We start from the raw sequence: 20,442 nt of genomic DNA on the forward strand, positions 1-20,442 counted from the left end.
GGCTGTAGTGTCACTTTGACCTGTTCGGGTGATGGTGGCGGATTCGATTTGTTTACTGATGCACTTGACTCAAGAGTTTGAATCTATGCTGACAATATTGTCTGAAACAGTAGTTCCCAGTACTGTTTTCTGAATGTCACCTACAGCTTTCAGTGACAGGCTGATATCTTCTCCATCTGTGCTACTGCCGCTACAAGTTCGACGTCTCTTGTTAGTGGCTATACTACTTTTTCCAGCCGGATTGTCTACAGTGTCTTTCCTGAGTAAAGGTGGAAATGCTTCAAGAGTATTTTGTGGCCCGTCGTCCACATTTCCCGTAATGCTGGAAACTTCACCACCCGTCATTGATTTTCGGTCACAACATCAGCCAGTTGTAAATTATTCTGCAATACAAACACTTTTTTTGGACAGTTTTGCCAGAGATGCCCACTTTCATATGTGAGAAGTCAAAGTCTGTCCATTGTATATAACGTGCGCTTTGTAGCCACAAACCAAAATATGAGATGGAATGTTCTGTTTGACATGCATATCGACAGAACAAATCTGTGCTGGCTTGACCATCGTTCATTACAAATTTGTCTGATGTCACCATATTTAGATAATACGTCTTTTAAGTAGCAGTTTTCTACCTCAGGGGGCAAATTAAATTCTCTGACTTGTTTATAATCAACATCAGCATTTGAAATGGTAACTCTCTACTCACCAAATTATCGCGATGGCGGAATTCAGCTATTCCTTCAAATTCCTGCAAAATCCGTTCCAGCACCAACGAGAAAAGCAGCTTCACAAAAAAGCAGTATTGCTCCAAGTTATAATAAGCAGTGTTCGTCTGATCCGAAGTAACGCCAATAACGTCAACGATCCAGTCATGAGATTACGGGCTGCTTTGTCAAATCCAAATCTTGGGGTACACTTTCTGGGAAACATGGTTGCCATATCAGCAGTTAACAGCTCGCGAAAACAAGGATACTAAAATGCTGCATCACCAGAATCAATTTTACACAACACTGTAACGCAGAGACAGAACGTAAAGTCGTAAAACCCAAACAGAAACGCCACAGCGCGCACGGTCAGGACGGCCGCAAAAGCCGCTATTCTGGTCCCAGACAAACGAAACTTTTGTGTAATTGCTTGTCGAAAGGCTATGAACGATAATGGACACCGCCCAAAGTACAACTGTCCGTAATACAAATATATTTTTAAATTACACTCCTGGAAATGGAAAAAAGAACACATTTGACACCGGTGTGTCCGACCCACCATACTTGCTCCGGACACTGCGAGAGGGCTGTACAAGCAATGATCACACGCACGGCACAGCGGACACACCGGGAACCGCGGTGTTGGCCGTCGAATGGCGCTAGCTGCGCAGCATTTGTGCACCGCCGCCGTCAGTGTCAGCCAGTTTTCCGTGGCATACGGAGCTCCATCGCAGTCTTTAACACTGGTAGCATGCCGCGACAGCGTGGACGTGAACCGTATGTGCAGTTGACGGACTTTGAGCGAGGGCGTATAGTGGGCATGCGGGAGGCCGGGTGGGCGTACCGCCGAATTGCTCAACACGTGGGGCGTGAGGTCTCCACAGTACATCGATGTTGTCGCCAGTGGTCGGCGGAAGGTGCACGTGCCCGTCGACCTGGGACCGGACCGCAGCGACGCATGGATGCACGCCAAGACCGTAGGATCCTACGCAGTGCCGTAGGGGACCGCACCGCCACTTCCTAGCAAATTAGGGACACTGTTGCTCCTGGGGTATCGGCAAGGACCATTCGCAACCGTCTCCATGAAGCTGGGCTACGGTCCCGCACACCGTTAGGCCGTCTTCCGCTCACGCCCCAACACCGTGCAGCCCGCCTCCAGTGGTGTCGCGACAGGCGTGAATGGAGGGACGAATGGAGACGTGTCGTCTTCAGCGATGAGAGTCGCTTCTGCCTTGGTGCCAATGATGGTCGTATGCGTGTTTGGCGCCGTGCAGGTGAGCACCACAATCAGGACTGCATACGACCGAGGCGCACAGGGCCAACACCCGGCATCATGGTGTGGGGAGCGATCTCCTACACTGGCCGTACACCACTGGTGATCGTCGAGGGGACACTGAATAGTGCACGGTACATCCAAATCGTCATCGAACCCATTGTTCTACCATTCCTAGACCGGCAAGGGAACTTGCTGTTCCAACGGGACAATGCACGTCCGCATGTATCCCGTGCCACCCAACGTGCTCTAGAAGGTGTACATCAACTACCCTGGCCAGCAAGATCTCCGGATCTGTCCCCCATTGAGCATGTTTGGGACTGGATGAAGCGTCGTCTCACGCGGTCTGCACGTCCAGCACGAACGCTGGTCCAACTGAGGCGCCAGGTGGAAATGGCATGGCAAGCCGTTCCACAGGACTATTTCCAGCATCTCTACGGTCGTCTCCATGGGAGAATAGCAGCCTGCATTGCTGCGAAAGGTGGATATACACTGTACTAGTGCCAACATTGTGCATGCTCTGTTGCCTGTGTCTATGTGCCTGTGGTTCTGTCAGTGTGATCATGTGATGTATCTGACCCCAGGAATGTGTCAAAGTTTCCCCTTCCTGGGACAATGAATTCACGGTGTTCTTATTTCATTTTCCAGGAGTGTATTACAACAATAAACATGCACTTATATTAAAATCAGCTTCACAGTGAAGTCGACCATATCAGTCAAAGTTGCACTTTTAACAATCATCCATCTTTGGCGAATATTTTACAAAAATGTCAAAGCTTCTTGAGTTCCACTATAGCTCTGTTAAAATTACTTTTTCATTTCCAATAACATACTGTGTATATAAAAAAATTAGTTTGTACATTAAACCATTATTTAAAGAGTTTTACTTCAGCAAGCTGCACAAAGGTGTTATACTGTTTCAAGCAGCAGTTCATAACTTCAAGAATCCCACATCTCAGTAGATTTTTAGCTCGATTTGCCGTTCAACAATTAAAGCTCTAATGACCAATAAACTGAATCGGTCAGATTGAGTATTGATCTGTTAACTCATTTATGATAAAATTACAAATAATTCCAAATCAAGAATATCACATTAATAATAAATTGTACCGAGCATTAATTTTGAAATTACAGTTTTGTTCAAATGGCTCTGAGCACTATGGGACTTAACATCTGTGGTCATCAGTCCCCTAGAACTTAGAACTACTTAAACCTAACTAACCTAAGGACATCACACACATCCATGCCTGAGGCAGGATTCGAACCTGTGACCGTAGCAGTCGTGCGGTTTCGGACTGAGCGCCTAGAACCGCTAGACCACTGCGGCCAACGACAGTTTTGTAGTTGAAATATGAATTTAATTTCCCTTCACTCATAAAATAACAAGTCCTGTCAACATGCAGTATATATCTTTGACCCAAGGGTATACAACTTTGTTTAAATATGTTCCTTTAAATTTTATTACACTTTCAACATAGCGTATTAACTTAAAATGACAAACATCTGTTATCCTGACAAAAGTCAGTGGCATATGAGCAGTCAGTTTAAACAGAATATACATTGTGTATTTATTGATAAAAAGTACCTTTTTCGGATGTATTATTAACTGAACTCATAGTTTTAACTAAGTTCATACTCAGTGGCTCAAATAAAGGAAGAAAAAGTAAGCATTGTGAAATTATTTTAAACACAATCAATGGAGCTGGATTAAGGAAAACATTTCCATAATACAGAATTATCCTCATTATACACTTTATCACTTTGTGCTTTTGACTGTGTAGCAAGTGCAGAATGATATCCCTTCACCATCCTAGACGCCCATTTTCATATCTAGCTACAGGTGGTCCCAGAAGTCTGATGCGTGATGAACTACAAACAGTGCTGATGTAGAGTGACGATCTCAGTGGTGTCATAATTAAGTTCATTGCAGAAATGCCACGTTCACACTTGGCAATCGACACTGCAATGCTGTTTATTATTGATACAAAATTTTTGAACATTGGTGGCTGTACAAGAACAGTTGGCATTTCTCCGCTTAGTACTGGTTTCAGACCCCGTTTGTACTCCCTGAAGTCCTTCATTACTTCAGAGGGCTATTGATCTTAAATCTTTCACACATTCGAAAAATCTCATTTTCTCCGTACGTGATCGATATGTTTTTAGACCAGAATTTCAGGTGAATGGCCTTCATGTAATTCTTAACAGCATCGTAGCTTTCAGATGCATTCACTGTTGATAGCAACCTGGATGACTAATTGTGGACTACAAAGACTGAATTCACAGACAGACATACAGATAGGCAATTGTAACGTGAGAACCACTTATGGGATTTACATGTTTCTTTCTTTAACTCACAGACATATTCATTTACTATCTATTAGTATATATTTCGCTACTTTAGGTAGCACAAGAAATAAGCTGTGGCTATTATTGTAAGTCAAGTCGCAAAAAGTGGGCTGCCTTCGTGCTCTCTTACAGTACGCTACATAAACTATTAGAGAAAATCATTTAATTTTTTAAGGAATTGTAGACCTCAAAAAGAACCACGAAAAGTCAGCAAGAGCATATGTTTGTCTTTCACAGTTGAGTCACACTCACCCTTTTTCTGCTTTGTGGGTGCTGAAACAGGTAATTTCAAAAGACAAAAATCGTCATTATTCTTCAACCTTAATCTTTTATTTAGGTACATCTTTTTGAGCTCTACAGTTTGGCACTACATAACGTGATGTAATTCTTATGGACTACGTAATGTATTTTAAGAGAGCATGCTGGCGGAAAACATTTTTACTTCATGTAGCTCATGACATTTAAATGGCTGAACAGACTTTCAAAAATATATCTAAGAACCGTCCTGATTAAACCAGCTGTCAAGTAAAAAAACGGCTTTAAAATTGGAACTTTCGTTTGAGAACTATGTTGGGGCAGACAGACAGACAGACAGACAGACAGACTTGTGGGTCAAACATATACATGTCCGTTCTGCATTGGGAGTTCAAATTTGCCCCCTGTGCGAGCTCCTCTCTACTGTATAGAGTCAACCATGTTCTAACAAGGGTGCGGGCAGATAAAGACAATGGTCAAGAGTGCCGTGGACAAAGGTACGCATCGGATCGAAAGACTGCCCACTTTTAGTCATGTCTGTTCCATACGCACATTTGATTTTTAGCTGTGACATAAATTGCAACATGGAATGCAATGATTTCATGAAAGCAAATTATAAAGACATTCACATTCAAACATGGCTTACATTATTTATTTCTCATTGACACACATGAGACGTTGCCTTGCTACGACATCGCTGAGGTTGTTGGCAGTTGTAAACAAAAGGCAATATGTACCAATCACAACTTTGGAATGATACTACACTTATCTGACACACACACACACACACACACACACACACACACACACACACACACACAGTACCTCCTGCCCATCACATCACGTTGGCAACCCATTGTCATGTTCACTTGTTCTGGTGCAGCGTTAAATTATAGTTACGTTTTGATTTAATACTGTTTCAAATCTCCAGTGCTGTACTGTAGAAAAGGGAAAAAAGGGAGAATTAGAAGAAAGGGAGTTTCTGGGAGGTGCCAGAACGTGTTCTGACCGAAATTAAGCCCTGATTCAAGGTACATGTTGTTGTGGGGATATGCTACTGTTCGCTATCTCATTGGCCATTTGTTTGACTTCCAAATTAGTACCACATTTATCTGCAAGGCTACGTTACTCTGTTGTAATGTGAACAGATATAAAGAAAGAGTTTTGTGTGTGTGTGTGTCAAGGGAAATTAGGTTAGCCTTAGCACTGCCTTCTGCTTTATTACATTGTTTGACTGGTGACTAATTTTAATACCTAACTAATATTTAATTAATAAGACTTGCTTTTGTGCTGGAGAACATCTGTTCCTCACTCAAATGTTTGGTGTTGGTTATACTCTGCTGGGGTGTTTCGGAAACGAATCCCAGTCTGTTTGTTCTCTTCCCATTAGGTTATCTCACGGTCACAACTTTCTCAAAAATTCCTCAGAGAGGTTTAATGCAATCACTGACTGCCATTTATGGTGGTCGGTGGTACCATTACAAGCACTCCCTTTGGAGGAGCCCTCCTGCACCATTCCACCACATGTGGATGGCTGACTTGCTGCAAGGCTATGCCCTGTGTTCTGTGACATTTGTGCGTTTGCTTCGGTATCTCAGCATTTTCAGCTCTTAAGGAGGGAGGCAGAGCTTTAGCTGGTAAAGACATTTCCAGCTGGAGTACATCACAACCAGACACACACTCTGGAGTCAGGTATTGAATTGTAAGGTGTATCCAGGAACAGATGTGCACTCAGATCACAATTCAGTTATGATAATGACTGAGCCAGATCGCTGGTCGATCATCAGCAATCGGCTTATCTTTGGTGCGTCCCCGGGCATGAGCATCTTTGCGTTTTCGGCTGGGGCGCGCGAGACGGCGAGAGGCAGTCGGTTTGGGGCGGCCGGTGAGACTGGCTGAGTTGTAACTCGGGCGTAAGCACATGTGTGATGTCTGTTACGCTGGGGCTGTTTGTGAATAGTGAAACTCCTGCAGCGGTTACTGGTTGCCTGGAAGGCATTTCGTATAAATTGTGCCAAGCCTCGCAGTGAGAGGGGAGTCCGGAGTTGGCCTAGATGTTTGTACAAATTGAGGTGCTTGTGTGAGAAGCACGGTGTGGGGCTGTTTGTTGCTTCATCCTTCTGGGAGCCACCGCAAGCAGATGTTTGGTCGGAATGTGTACAGTTTGTGGTGAGCATAGTGTGAACAAGTTCTCGTGGGATGTGCTCCCGGCCTGACTTTTGGCCTTGTTATTTGTGGGCGCCGACCCATTGTCTGTTACTGCTTTCGGGTGTCCTGTAAGATTTCACAGCAAAACTGAGATTTTGGGGCATTCTGTGTTTCTGGCTCAGCCTCCGCCTAGTAAGGGGAAAGATTTGGAATTCCTTAATCCTGTAGTTTAAACATATAAAAAAAATTATTTTATTCCCGTTTGATACCAGACAGATTCAAATTTTGTTTACCTGGTTATTGGCTTAACTCGCACTTTTCACGCACTAAATCAGCTGATATTGAAAATTTTTTTTTAATTATTGCTGTTTAATGTCAGACAGATTCAAATGTAACTTCATTTATGTATTTGAAATAAATGCGTTGGATTGACCTTAATGAATTATGTGCAATCTAAGTAAGAGATCCAGTCCTTCATTAGTGCTTAACAGTGGCGTGTGGTCCGGGTTGTGACCCCCATACTCGGACCAGTTTGTGAACTAAATTTTAAGAGAATTGTTATGAGAATTCCGTGTGTAAATAATAGGATACTGAAGTACACAGGAATGGAATAGGAATTTTAACTTCTTTGAGGCTCTAGATATGCGATAATAAATGGCAATCACATGAGTATTCACATTTGTCTGTGTAATCCATGAGACAGGAGTCATAACAACAGACTGCCAGAGAAACACCATCCAGGCACTACAGCAGCAACCAAGCGCCTATAAGTGCAGTAACTAAACAGCTCATGAATAGAACTTATTGAAAAAATAACAACAACATGCAGAAGAATGGAAGACGAAGGTGACAATCTGTTTGAGAAAACAGAATTTGGAGTAAAGGATCGAGGGATAGTGGAAGGGATGTTCAAGAAAAATCAAGAGATCTTTATTGGATTTGCAGATCTTTACATGACTATTTGACAGCATGAAACAGTGAAAGTGCATGAAATTTTTTTAAAAGGTACATATAAGATATATGGAACAGCAGGTAACAGAATATGTACAATAATCAACAAGAATTGGTATTCTGAATTAAAGATGGTTAAAGATAAGGATGCATGTAATCTCCACAAATGTTCAGATGAACACTGAAGAAACATTGGTGGAACTGAAGAAACTTATAGCAATTTAATTAAAACTGAAGGTGAAAAGGATATCATTTATAAAATTCACTGGTGATATTTCTGTGTTCACTGAAAGTCAGACTGAATCACCAGAATTGGTGAATGTAATAAACAGTTGAATGAGTGCCAAATTAGGATTAATGAATGGAAGAAAGAGGAAAGTATTGGGGTGTGGCAGAAATAACATTGGTGGCAAAGTTAACAGAATTAAGGACCACACAGTAGACCACTTGTAGGGACTCTGGTACACGTGATGCTAATTTACACTGAGGGTCAAAGCACGGTTGTTGTAAGGAGTAATGTAGCATGGAATAACAGGAGATTCCTCGCAAAACAAAGTTACTAATATCACAGATAGGCCGTAATTTGTGTTAGACATACCTGAATGTATGCTTGGAGCACAGTACTGCATAAAAATTAATCATGGATTATGGAAAAACAAGAGGGGAATCTGAGAATTGTAAATGCGGTGCTATTGATGGATGTTTAAACTAGGTGAACTCATAACAGAAGAACTATCGAACATCTCTGCAGAATAGGTGAGGATAGTGTGATATGAAGAAAACTGTGACAAGTACAAGGGTCATCAGAGTAAGTTATATTTGAAGGCATCAGGGAATAATCGCTGTGGAACTATAGGTGGTTGCTGAGGTTACAAACTGTAGGGAAAGACAGAGATAGGAATGCATGTAATTGTGGACTCTGGGAGCTCATGGCACTGCAAATCTGCTGCTCAGACAGACACACATTGTCAACATGTCTGTGGTTACCGAGACTGGCTGTTACAGCAGTGGGGCAACCAAGGTGGTCCACACCCTGGCAAGCTGAGGCTCTGCTGGCGTTTGCTTCTGTTTGGTGATTGCCGAGTATATTTCTTGCGACTAACAGAAACTTTATAGCAAATTACTGGGTTCTTTCTCCTCTCTCATTCCTGACAAGCACCAAAAATGGTCTCATAAATGTGTGTGCATGAGTGACCTCTACTAGACCATTAAAATACATCTAAAGTAATAGACATTTATCTCATCTGACAGTTTACACATTCAGTGCACTCATATTCTCCCCATCACTAAATTTTCTGGGCATGACATTGTCTGAATTATTGAAACTTCCTGGCAGATTAAAACTATGTGCCGGACCGAGACTCGAACTCGGGACCTTCGCCTTTCGTGGGCAAGTGCTCTACCAACTGAGCTACCCAAGCACGGCTCTCATTCTGGAAACCTCCCCCAGGCTGTCGCTAGGCCGTGTCTCCGCAATATCCTTTCTTTCAGGAGTGCTAGTTCTGCAAGGTTTGCAGGAGAGCTTCTGTAAAGTTTGGAGGGTAGGAGCCGAGGTACTGGCAAAAGTAAAGCTGTGAGGACGGGGCTTGACTCGTGCCCGGGTAGCTCAGTTGGTAGAGCACTTGCCCACGCAAGGCAAAGGTCCCGAGTTCGAGTCTCGGTCTGGCAGACAGTTTTAATCTGCCAGGAAGTTTCATATCGGCGCACATTCCGCTGCAGAGTGAAAATCTGTCTGAAATATTGTTGGCATTGGTTTGCTGGTCTTTGTAAATAAGACACTGAACTGTTGACAATAACTATTTTTCCTACCAACCTATTCTTAACTAACCTCTCTCCCATGATACTATGATCTAGTCGTGGGGATACCACCTCTGATTGTATATTTTGATTTTATTCCCAGTTCACTTTGCTGGCCCTCATTAAATCTAGACTGAGCATTTACACTTTGCTTTTCAGTATTTATATCTTATCTACCATATAATGGTGTGTGTGTGTGTGTGTGTGTGTGTGTGTGTGTGTGTGTGTGTGTGTGTTTTGAGGGAACTCACCGCATTTGAGAGACAGTGGCCTCATCAGGTGGAGGAGTCGTGGGCCGCGCAGCAGCAGGTGTCTGGCGAGGTGCGCTGGCAGAGGTGGCGGTGGCAGTGGTGGTGGTGGCGGTTCTGGTTGTGGTTGTGGTGCCGGTGGTGGTGGTCCTCGGCTCTGTAACGACTGGTGCACTGCACATACAGAGAGGCAGGGTGTGAGCTGGCTGGGCGTGTCCTCGTGGGGATGTGGAGGTGGCTCACTGTGGCCAGCACTGCTGAGGGACCACCCACACAGGGGATAGGGCTCCAGTTAATACAAATAGCTAGGTTGGATACGCCCACATAAGGCACGCGATCTCCACACGATGTGCTTACTTCATCAATTTCTTAGCTACTGGTGCCCCCAATACTTATCTTTTCACATTAAACACCTATCATCATTCCACAACCGCAATACCAGATCGGATACGTCTAGCATCTTGGCTGTACCTTTACATAATACAAAATCTTTCTCTGTGTCATTCTCCACAGCCATACGACTATGGAACGCGCTCCCCTGTGATCTGCGTCTTATCCAGAACCACTTAACATTCAAGAGAGAACTCAAGACTTACATATTAGGGACGGTATAGCCACCATTGTCGTGCCCTCATCTTTTTCTTTCTCCTCTCCATCATAGCTTCGAATTTTACCATTCTATTCCTCTTCCTCTAACCTATCTACCTCTTCTATATCTCTTTCACCCCATTCTATCGTTTTATGTCTCTGCTTGATGAGAATAACTCACAAGCTGCAAGAATATAACGAGAAAATTCCCAACTAGCAATAGGACTGACATTCATAAAAGAAAAAATATGTTTACTTTCCTATACATAGTCATTACTATTATTATTATTCTTGATTATTATAATTATTTTTTATTGTTATAATTATCATTGTACTACTTTTATAATCTCTAATTTTTTTTCTGTAACATTAATACTGTATAACATGTTATATGTCCTTAATGTTCTGTAGAAACTGAAATTTGTTGAATCTGAGTATGCCTGGTTAGGTGTAAGAGAGGGCCTGAAGGCCCTAATCTTGCCAGGTAAAATAAATGCATAAATAAAATAAATAAATAAATGAATTACCAGTAAGCTAATAACAATCAGTCGTACCATCTGAGTTTTCCACGGCAGTCGCTCAACCCCGTCCAACAGGTAGTTCAAATCTAGGTGCAGCCAGAAGGTACATACAATGCCCAATACTTGCACAAAACATAATTACAGAATTACTGGACATGTTAGCTCAGGTGCTATCGCCATCAAAACTATCCAAACAGCCTGAATTCCACTCCACCTAAATTGTATGATGATGATGAAGTCCCATATTCCTTGACAGAGTGTAGGGGAATGACACATGCACCCGCATAATGTTACTGTCTTGCAGTTCGTCTGATCTCTTTTCGATATGGACATTCCATTCTACAAAATGATTACTACAAGACCCCACTTGAAGCAACTGATTTGTAACACTGAGTCCACAATCAGACTAATATCACGATAATGTGAATATCGAAACCTGTTATAATTAGATGGCAGCTTGTAAACTCAAGTTTATTGCAATAAATGACTTTTTGGAAACTAATTTTCAACTTGAAATTAAGTGACGAAAACATTTGTATTAAGACTACCATCCAGGATTCCAATTGAGCACCTATTGTCTCTGTTAACTAAGTACGAAAGATCTTAAATATCATTTCAGCCACAGGTAAGTATGTGTGTGTGGATGTATGTTGAAATGACTTGGCATTGTGTTCGATGATTCAAACCTAGCAACTAATAGGATTGTTAACTAAGTGCAATAATACATTACATATCCAAATATAGCAAAATGAGAATCTGAACTGTCGAGAAAAAGTATTTTGTTCCTTTACTGGGATCTGAATCCACCACCTCTCATTGTTTTCTAACCACAAATACATGTTAAACATCAGCTTAGTTTAGCTGTAGCAGGATGTGCCCATATATGAACTGGAAATAACCTAACGGAACATTCTGTGTAGGTTGGGAATCTATACCCCGTGTGCTGCATGCACCATCGTTGTTGACTGCACACAAGATGATGCTGATTATCGAATTCTTTTTCGCCACTTGCTACGAGGTACATGTTTTAACTTTTCAAGCAATCATTTAAAGTTTTGTGTGACAGACTTTAAAGCGACACCAGGTGTCATAGTTGACAAGACATGCAGAGGAGATAAAAATCAAACTTGCTTTTCTCCTCTGGTTTTATGTACACGACACAATGAAAATCTTTGCAGACAACCATGAATACAATGGATGCTAATAACTATGGACATATCCATGGGAAGAATTTCTTAACACAAAAGAGCTTCATTACACCAGATGTGTACTGTTACATTCTGAGGATTCACATTAGCCTTTGATTTTACGTTTTTTGTCAGGACCAAACATTTTTGTTTTTTGAAGGTAAAGCCAAATACACTCCTGGAAATGGAAAAAAGAACACATTGACACCAGTGTGTCAGACCCACCATACTTGCTCCGGACACTGCGAGAGGGCTGTACAAGCAATGATCACACGCACGGCACAGCGGACACACCAGGAACCGCGGTGTTGGCCGTCGAATGGCGCTAGCTGCGCAGCATTTGTGCACCACCGCTGTCAGTGTCAGCCAGTTTGCCGTGGCATACGGAGCTCCATCGCAGTCTTTAACACTGGTCGCATGCCGCGACAGCGTGGATGTGAACCGTATGTGCAGTTGACGGACTTTGAGCGAGGGCGTATAGTGGGCATGCGGGAGGCCGGGTGGACGTACCGCCGAATTGCTCAACACGTGGGGCGTGAGGTCTCCACAGTACATCGATGTTGTCGCCAGTGGTCGGCGGAAGGTGCACGTGCCCGTCGACCTGGGACCGGACCGCAGCGACGCACGGATGCACGCCAAGACTGTAGGATCCTATGCAGTGCCGTAGGGGACCGCACCGCCACTTCCCAGCAAATTAGGGACACTGTTGCTCCTGGGGTATCGGCGAGGACCATTCGCAACCGTCTCCATGAAGCTGGGCTACGGTCCCACACATCGTTAGGCCGTCTTCCGCTCACGCCCCAACATCGTGCAGCCCGCCTCCAGTGGTGTCGCGACAGGCGTGAATGGAGGGACGAATGGAGACGTGTCATCTTCAGCGATGAGAGTCGCTTCTGCCTTGGTGCCAATGATGGTCGTATGCGTGTTTGGCGCCGTGCAGGTGAGCGCCACAATCAGGACTGCATACGACCGAGGCACACAGGGCCAACACCCGGCATCATGGTGTGGGGAGCGATCTCCTACACTGGCCGTACACCACTGGTGATCGTCGAGGGGACACTGAACAGTGCACGGTACATCCAAACCGTCATCGAACCCATCGTTCTACCATTCCTAGACCGGCAAGGGAACTTGCTGTTCCAACAGGACAATGCACGTCCGCATGTATCCCGTGCCACCCAACGTGCTCTAGAAGGTGTACATCAACTACCCTGGCCAGCAAGATCTCCGGATCTGTCCCCCATTGAGCATGTTTGGGACTGGATGAAGTGTCGTCTCACGCGGTCTGCACGTCCAGCACGAACGCTGGTCAACTGAGGCGCCAGGGGGAAATGGCATGGCAAGCCGTTCCACAGGACTACATCCAGCATCTCTACGATCGTCTCCATGGGAGAATAGCAGCCTGCATTGCTGCGAAAGGTGGATATACACTGTACTAGTGCCGACATTGTGCATGCTCTGTTGCCTGTGTCTATGTGCCTGTGGTTCTGTCAGTGTGATCATGTGATGTATCTGACCCCAGGAATGTGTCAATTAAGTTTCCCCTTCCTGGGACAATGAATTCACGGTGTTCTTATTTAAATTTCCAGGAGTGTAGTTCAAATGTCCATCCAACCATCCTGTTTTAAGTTTTCCTTTATTTTCTTAAACTAAGCAATGCAAATACTGTGACCATTCCTTTGAAATGGCACTATATTTCCTTTCTAACATTTGAGAGCTGTAGATTCTACTTTGTCTCTAATGGTCTTGCCGTCGATGGGATGTTTGACACTTAATTACTTCTTTCTTTCTTCCTCAACATTTCCTATAGAATTAAAGTGCCGCATGATGGCTAATTGGTCACATTTCATGACATTTGGCAGTAATCGATTGAGCCATACTGGTAAACCACCACATCAAAACAAACCAACTGCAAATGAAAAAATTATTTCCTGACGTAATTTCTTTGACACACTTACCACATACACGCACAAAATAATAGAACAGAACAAACACATTTCCAGAATACAAAAGGACTCACAAGCTGAAAACTTACAAACACACACTGACAACACCACACAGAAAAGAACCAGATGGTACACCATGACCTACACACATAAGCAGAGCCAAAATAAAAAAAATACCACACCATAACACACACACACACACACACACACACACACACACACACACACACACACACACACAAATGCGTACACAAACAGATCACAGATACCTAAATAATTACACTCTAAAGTTTCGCAATAACATTCGATCTTTGGTAAAAACATTTGACAGTCGGCAACAGAAACCAAAACAATGCATTGAAACAATCTTTCAGTTCATTGTGCTGTGGAGTGTGGGAAAAAACTGCAAATTGGCATTCATAAGAAGAACAACACCAAAAATGCAATGGGAGTGTAATATGTAAGAAATTGTCCACACAACCTGTAAGTACAGTTCAAAACATTACTACTTAATAGGAAATACCAACCACCAGAACTGTTTATAATCTATAGGCACAGTGACAAAAATGTAAATTAAATAGCTAACATATGTACATATTCCAGGCCACTGATAACGCCTTGCAGAAAATAAACTCGAAACGCGTATGGCACTAAAATTGTGTTTTATTCAGTTGCTGTCAGATGGTCCATAAGTAAAAATCATCAATATACTGTGATGAACAAAATACTTCATGCAGCATTTTCGAAGGTTTAAACAACAATTCTTATGACCTTCAAGTGTACAATATTCAATAAGTCACTCCAAGAATATTTTATAGCTACAAATAAAAAATTATGATTGATAAATATACTTATTCCAACCTGCATGAGAACACGTCAGACAAAAGTCTATGATATTATGCATGAATCTACTTGTTTCAGTTAAATTATGGGTGGTCCTTTTAGGCTACATGCATCAATGTAGTATGCTACATGAGGAAAAATGATGGACTTTCTTACGCACTTGCACGGTACATTTTTAGGCCCCCTTTTTCCACATGGAATTTATATGGAGGGATTATCTGTGCTACATAAGCTACATTTACTGAAGACAAGCCTCATCTTTGCCAAGATTGACGGTGTTAATAATAACATAAGAAATTATAATAATGAATGATCTCTTCAAAAAACTATTATAGTGGATAAACATGGCTGCTTAGTAGCTTAATACCACTTCAAAGTAAAAAATAAATTCCTTCTGAAATTATAATAAAGGGAAGCCACTTCAAGAATAACAATGGATGCATTCTCAAACAACAATCACTGCCTATGGTTGACTACCTTATATATCAAATGCATCTCTTCTTTTAGTAAAATTATAAGCCTGTATCACAATAATAAAGAGCTAGAAATTAATTAACGTTCCTTGACACAATGCCACACTACTGCAGTTATAAATGTGACAATGATCCCTGGAGAACATTCTGGAAGTTTGATTGATACTTGTCGCTGAGTTTATTTTGTACGCTCTAGCGTTGGTGTAACCTAAACTCTTACCAGATCACAGCAGCTCAGGTGGGAGAAAACACTTCCTGCAGAAATTTCTGTAGCCTACAATAATGCCAGTAGTGCAGCTGACAATTATGTGATATTATTTAAGTGATTACTAAAACAACTCTAAAGTACACATTAGGTAGCTGAGGCAACTAATGACCATTGATATGGATTAACAAGGAAAAGAATGTTTTGTAAAGGCTGTAATGAACCTCCAGGGAAACGGAACGCTCATCCAGTGAGGAGCATCCTTCGTTAACGACAAAACAGTGGCACTGCATTGAAAGTAGTTTGGTGGTCTGTTAAAATTGCTCTAGCTTCATTTGCTTAAGCTCTGTGTTCGTCACTGATCAGCCAAACACTTAACAAGTATTAACAGACCCACTTTGCCTCCGGTGACTTCTGTTGAACAACTTAAGGTTCCACTTTCCTTCCTAATCTACAATAAAGCCGACGCTCCTTCACTACCTGCTGGAGGAGAGTCGGTGTATGTTGGGCCATGACAGAGGCAGACGTCCGGCTAGTGGAAGCTTACCATTAACCTTTCTTGCACCAGAAATTTTATTTAATCCCTGAAACAATTGTCATGTAAAGTCACGGCACACTTATTTGAACTTGCAATGTTGAAAATGTTGGTGCTGAACTGGGAATCTAACTCAGATATCTCTTTCTGCCATTTTGAACACTTTTCGGACAATACAGTTCCATCGATTTGTTGGGTCCCCAACATTCCATAGTTATCCAGGTTTCAATGAAAGGGGAAGGTCTGGTTTTAAATACTGGTTAGGTACAAAAATTTTCACTGTGTGATTTCAAGTTGTAGCATTCGCACTGCAAGTAATATGTGGAAAGCAATAATGATTTTTAGCATTTGTGCATGCAACGTCAACAATAACAATTGGTGCCCATTTTGACTATGAAACAGGCAGAGAACGTTTTATCCTATCATTTCAGATTTATAAATTTCACTCCTAGTGGCTAGTGGATAAGTATTTGACAGGTGTGTAGCCAGTGGTGATATCACATACAGGGTTAAGAGTCCCAGTCAGCACAGAACTTTTCCTCGCATAATTCCTAGTTCAGACATGAGCATATCTCACTGGTGGTGAAATAAACCGACATTGTGTATCTATATGTGGCTAGAAAACAGGGGAATACTTTGTTGTATAATCATTTCAGTTTCATCATCCCTCTAGCGGTGAAAAATTTTGATACATAAAATTATAACATTTTATTGTGCTTCATTCACAATCCCTGCCCAAAACAAAACTTTATGCCCCATCATATCAAGTTTGAAAAAGTGCATATGATGTTACACGTGGTTAAATTGATAGTTAAGATCTGTAGTGACCGGATTGGAGTCCTGGATCCCAGTCCATTACAAAAGCATGTAGTTTGAAGCTGAATCTTGCTTTTTGAAATGTCATTTATTGTAGTTAACTTGAGTTTACAAGCACTGAGGACCGCCATCTCTGGTAAAGCGCTTTCTGATATTTACATTACTGTGGTATTGGTTTTCATATGGACGATAATAGACAAAGCACAAGAAAGTTATGTGGCTGCGTACAAACCAGGTGGAATGCAGTTCAGGAAATTTGGCTGCTTCCGAGCATGGTAACACACACATATAAATTTGACAGGCACGACACTCTTCTGATTGTGAAACATTTCGATTGTAATTAATGTGATACTTTGATCATCAGACATCGTTCAAAACCTGTTTTAAAACTGGTCTTTGAAAGGTACAGGTAACTAAATGGTTGACAGTGTGTTTCAAATTGAACTGGAGAAGGAATTCAGTACAGCGGGTAGTAAGGCACGGTGAAACCCGTGATTTGACAACAGAAAGAGGCTGTGGTTGTGCAACAGTTATGTGTCATAACAGTATTACCACATTCATCTAAATTTCATTCATTAAATACGGTTGACAGGAATTTAAGTATTTTTCAAGTGAGCATCCTCACCTTGTAAGCACACATGAAACCATGGGGTAGTTAAAGTAAGCTGTGTCATTCCCCAGTGATGGAAAAACACACACTAATGTGTGTGTGTGTGGGGGGGGGGGATGAGCAATGTTTGTGATTGATGATGTAAGTTGTGCTGTGAACTTGCTACTGAAATAAAATTAAGTTTGTCCTCCACATACAGTAGGTATGAATGGTAAATTCCGTGAGAATTTGATGTCTATCTAGAAGGGCTGGCATGAATACAAGGGGGGAGTAGGATGAACATGGGATAGTGAGACATCCTCCCCAAAAAATGGGAAAACACTGTATCACTTCACTGTGTGAAGTGGACACTGTATGAAGTAAAAAATAACTCTGCTTACACGTGGTTTTATACATCTTATTTTAATTATTGTTAAAATCATAGGCACCTGTGGTGTATAGAATTTGAGTGTGACACTATGTATAATTTTGAGAGGTTGGGGGGGGGGGGTCGAGTGGAATCAGTGAAAGACAGAGGCAGTTCCAGAACCAAACATTGTGTATCTGTCTGTAACTGACACCCAATAGTGTGGGAAGTATGAGGAAGTGAACTAGGTGAGGATCACGACAAGAATCTATTATACATCATGAAGATAATTTTTAAAATGTACACAAAGATTACTGCTAGTAAAAAGATTCCCGTTAACAAAAATTTTTTCAAACATAAGAGCTTGAGTCATTTCCCACAGCGTGCATAACGAGTTTGGAATAATATAATGTTTTAAATTTTTTTCAAGAATGTAAACAATTGTAATATGTTTGTTGTTTAAACAAGGAATTTTGATGTTAATCTTTATTGAATAAAAGAGAAAGACACTGAATGATTTACAACACTGGCTCTATGTTCATTATAATTGGTTCAGGGAATGCACAGTGTCATCTCAAACACAAGATTTCTGATATGTCAAATAGCACATAAAATACTACATCATCATCATCATCATCATCATCATTTAAGACTGATTATGCCTTTCAGTGTTCAGTCTGCAGCTTGGCCCCCCTTATACAGTTCCTCCATGATCCCCTATTCAGTGCTAACATTAGTGCCTCTTCTGATGTTAAACCTATTACTTCAAAATCATTCTTAACCGAATCCAGGTACCTTCTCCTCGGTCTGCCCCAACTCCTCCTACCCTCTACTGCTGAACCCACGAGTCTCTTGGGTAACCTTGCTTCTCCCATGTGTGTAACATGACCCCACCATCTAAGCCTGTTCGCCCTGACTGCTACATCTATAGACTTCATTCCCAGTTTTTCTTTGATTTCCTCATTGTGGACACCCTCCTGCCATTGTTCCCATCTACTAGTACCTGCAATCATCCTAGCTACTTTCATATCCGTAACCTCAACCTTGTTGATAAGGTAAATTGAATCCACCCAGCTTTCGCTCCCATACAACAAAGTTGGTCGAAAGATTGAATGGTGCACAGATAACTTAGTCTTGGTACTGACTTCCTTCTTGCAGAAGAGAGTAGATCGTTGCTGAGCGCTCACTGCATTAGCTTTGCTACACCTCGCTTCCAGTTCTTTCACTATGTTGCCATCCTGTGAGAATATGCATCCTAAGTACTTGAAATCGTCCACCTGTTCTAACTTTGTTCCTCCTATTTGGCACTCAATCCGTTTATATTTCTTTCCCACTGACATTACTTTCGTTTTGGAGATGCTAATCTTCATACCATAGTCCTTACATTTCTGATCTAGCTCTGAAATATTACGTTGCAAACTTTCAATCGAATCTGCCATCACAACTAAGTCATCCGCATATGCAAGACTGCTTATTTTGTGTTCACATATCTTAATCTCACCCAGCCAGTCTATTGTTTTCAACATATGATCCATAAATAATAAGAACAACAGTGGAGATAGGTTGCAGCCTTGTCTTACCCCTGAAACTACTCTGAACCATGAACTCAACTTACCGTCAACTAACTGCTGCCTGACTATCCATGTAAAGAACTTTAATTGCTTGCAAAAGTTTGCCTCCTATTCCATAATCTTGTAGAACAGACAATAACTTCCTCCTAGGACCCCGGTCATATGCCTTTTCTAGATCTATAAAGCATAGATACAATTCCCTGTTCCACTCATAACACTTCTCCATTATTTTCTGTAAGCTAAAGATCTGGTCCTGACAACCTCTAAGAGGCCTAAACCCACACTGATTTTCATCCAATTGGTCCTCAACTAATACTCGCACTTTCCTTTCAACAATACCTGAGAAGATTTTACCCACAACGCTGATTAAAGAGATACCTCTGTAGTTGTTACAATCTTTTCTGTTTCCATGTTTAAAGATTGGTGTGATTACTGCTTTTGTCCAGTCTGATGGAACCTGTCCCGACTCCCAGGCCATTTCAATTATCCTGTGTAGCCATTTAAGACCTGACATTCCACTGTATTTGATGATTTCCGACTTAATTTCATCCACCCCAGCCGCTTTATTGCACTGCAATCTATTGACCATTTTCTCCACTTCCTTAAATGTGATCCTACTTCCATCATCATTCCTATCCCATTCTACCTCGAAATCTGAAACATTACTGATCGCATTTTCACCTACATTGAGCAACTCTTCAAAATATTCCCTCCATCTGCCCAAGGCATCCACAGGATTCACCAGCAGTTTTCCTGACCTGTCCAAAATACTTGTCATTTCCTTCTTACCTCCCTTTCGAAGACTGCTAATTACACTCCAGAATGGTTTTCCAGCAGCTTGACCCATAGTCTCCAACCTGTTTCCAAAGTCTTCCCAAGATTTCTTGTTGGATGCTGCAATTATCTCTTTGGCTTTGTTTCTTTCTTCAACATAACATTCTCTGTCTACCAGGGTTGTAGTATGTAGCCATTTTTGATACGCCTTCTTTTTGCTTTTACAGGCTGCCTTGACTGTATCATTCCACCAAGCTGTTTGCTTCATCCTACTTTTACACACTACTGTTCCAAGACATTCTTTAGCC

At 41.9% G+C, this 20,442-nt stretch overlaps 1 protein-coding gene and 1 non-coding gene across 2 annotated transcripts in view; one reads left to right on the top strand and one right to left on the bottom strand.

Annotated features, from left to right (window-relative positions):
- The window catches only part of LOC126108441 (salivary glue protein Sgs-3-like), a 593,649-nt gene that overhangs the window by 24,203 nt on the left and 549,004 nt on the right, over positions 1 to 20,442 (bottom strand). The gene's annotated exons all lie outside the window — the stretch shown is intronic.
- On the top strand, positions 9,269 to 9,343 carry Trnaa-cgc (transfer RNA alanine (anticodon CGC)). Its single transcript has one exon. It is a non-coding gene; the product is annotated as a tRNA-Ala (tRNA).

The sequence above is a fragment of the Schistocerca cancellata genome, chromosome 11, assembly GCF_023864275.1.
Source record: "Schistocerca cancellata isolate TAMUIC-IGC-003103 chromosome 11, iqSchCanc2.1, whole genome shotgun sequence".
In the NCBI taxonomy this organism is placed as follows: domain Eukaryota; kingdom Metazoa; phylum Arthropoda; class Insecta; order Orthoptera; family Acrididae; genus Schistocerca; species Schistocerca cancellata.